At 47.1% G+C, this 2,500-nt stretch overlaps 1 protein-coding gene across 1 annotated transcript in view; it reads left to right on the forward strand.

Annotated features, from left to right (window-relative positions):
• Window positions 1-2,500, forward strand: part of plekho1b (pleckstrin homology domain containing, family O member 1b) — a gene marked incomplete at both ends in the record, with an annotated part of 27,582 nt that overhangs the window by 17,144 nt on the left and 7,938 nt on the right. The gene's annotated exons all lie outside the window — the stretch shown is intronic.

The following is a 2,500-nucleotide window of genomic DNA, read 5'->3' on the forward strand; positions in this document are numbered from 1 at the left end:
GACATGGTGAGGTCCTGCAGGGCTAAATACGGGCCTGAAGGAGACCTGGGCTGGTTCTGTCTTTAGACATGTTCTAATGCTAACACACACACACACACACACACACACACACACACGCACACACACACACACACACACACAGATTTGCAGCCATCTGCAGGCTATCCTAGAGACTCCCAGAGCAGCAGGAGAGAGGAGGATAAGGTGTCATGTCACGCTGGCAGCAGCAGCTTCAATTTCACACATGCGCACACACACACACACACACACACACACACGTACACACACACACACACACACGCATACATGTAGACACACACACCGAAAGAGCCATCTTTGTGAGGTTGCCTGATATGGGGTGTGAAAAGTGCCCTTTGGTTGCGTGTTCAAGCTTACTTACAACGTGTATGTATGTGTGTGTGTATGTGTGTATGTATATACATACACACACACATACAGACATACACACACGTTCGTGTGAACAAGCAGAGCTCACTGCAAAACATGCGCACATGCGCGGTAGTTCGCTCGCGCTTTAAATGAATGGGGGAGCTCACGTGACCGAATGACTGTTTGCGTTGTGAGTTGTGAGCTCAGTGGCGCGTGTATGTGTGTATGTGTGTGTGTGTGTGTGTATGTATGAGATCGAACATAGCCTACATACATACACACACACACACACACACACATACACGTTCGTTCCAACCAGCGCAGCTGTATGTGAAACTGCTTGCGCATACAAGCGCGGCAGCCACCGCACTTCCGCGTGACGTCACCGAATGCTCTGCCGCTGTTTAGAGAAAAGCGTGTATGTGTGTATGTATGTGTGTGTGTGTGTGTGTGTGTGTGTGTGTGTATGTATGTCTGTGTGTGTGTGTGTGTGTGTCGGTTTCGACTCGCTTAATGAAGGACTTCGATACATCGCTTCAGAGAATGAAGACGACTATGGTAAATATAGCACTAAAAATATTAATATCTGCGTGGTTAGATGACAAGACCATGCTTTGTGGGTAGATCGTATGCCAAATCAATTTGTTTTTTTGTTTAGATGGGGGAGAGCCGGGTCAAAAGTCGCGCAGGACAAAAGTCGCGTTCCCATTTTCTCCAGAATGACTGGACCTGCAAATATGTGGTTATACTTGCCTGCACATATTACCGTGTAGGAGCTCCCTTCAAATTTTGGGCGCGATCGCAGCATATTTGACAGAGATATCGATGGAAAACCACTTTTGCCCCATATAAGTAAAATCATGGTCTCATAAGCATTTTTCGATTTTAAATTTGGGTACACTTGTTTTAGTTTGCAAACATATGCAATTTTCTTAGCATATCTACTGGCTACATGATAACATAGCTTTCAAGTTTCGTTCGTGCAAGTCGTGCCTGCAAGCCAGGGAGAAATGACAGGAGACCGTGGCGGGACAAATGTCGCATCCCGTAGAGTGACAGAAGTCGCATTCTGATGGCTTAGAACCAGAGGGGTGCGCGAGTGACATTTGGGCAGAATGAACAGGTGAAATTAAAGCTCTCGAAGAGATCTTTCTAATGCTATTGGTCAGCTTTGTATGCAGTTTTAATGTGAAAGATACTGTTACGGCTCCGCCTCCGCCTGTGCGCTCTCTAGCTCCCACCACCGTTCCCGCAGCGCGCGCGCCACGGCCTTCCACTTCAGCGCGCGCTCTGCGCGCCCTTCGACGTGATCACCCCGCACACCTGAACACGGTTCCGCTAACGAGCTCCGAGAGCACGGCTCACCTGCTGCCACCACTCATCCAACCACCTCCCCTATAAGAACCCGGTCTTCCCAACGTTCTTCCCTAAGATTCGTTATGATTCCGGTTTGTTTGCTGCTCTTTCCCTGGACTGACACACGGCTTCCCCGACCCATTCTTCCCGGACCTCGACCACGGATTGGATTACGTTTTCTGGACATTGTTTGTTGATAGATTGACCCCTACCTGAACTTGACTACCCTTTGCCTTGCCCTCTGTACCTCCGCTTTGTATTAAACCGCCCTCTGGGCTTGGAACTGTCCGTCTGTGTCCGTGCGTTTGGGTCAGCTAGCCAACCAGCCCCCTTACAGATACATCTTAAATGCAGTCAAGACAAATTATTTTGCCTCTTAACTTTTGTCAAACCCCCTGGTTCCAGTCAATTGGATTATATAGGCTACTTTCGTTTACAATGACGTAACCTTATGAACACATAGCTTAACCTATAGGCCTACATAAACACAATAGCCTAAAACCATGTTTATTTAGGCCTACAATGTATTTTCTTTCATTGACAGCATGCCAAGAGTTAGGGTGAGGAAAACGACGTCTCTTTAGCCCTGAGACCATCAGGCAGACGGCTCAGGAGGTCGTTGAAGGCTATATATTATGATATGTCTAATAATACATTCGTTTTGTGTTTGTCCCCACGCAGAGCAAATTATTTTGTTTACAACTATTTTGTTACCAAGGTGATTTGCTACCTAAATGATTGGTTTGAAGTGGTT

This window comes from Borostomias antarcticus (assembly GCF_949987555.1).
Source record: "Borostomias antarcticus genome assembly, chromosome: 8".
NCBI classification, from domain to species: Eukaryota; Metazoa; Chordata; class Actinopteri; order Stomiiformes; family Stomiidae; genus Borostomias; species Borostomias antarcticus.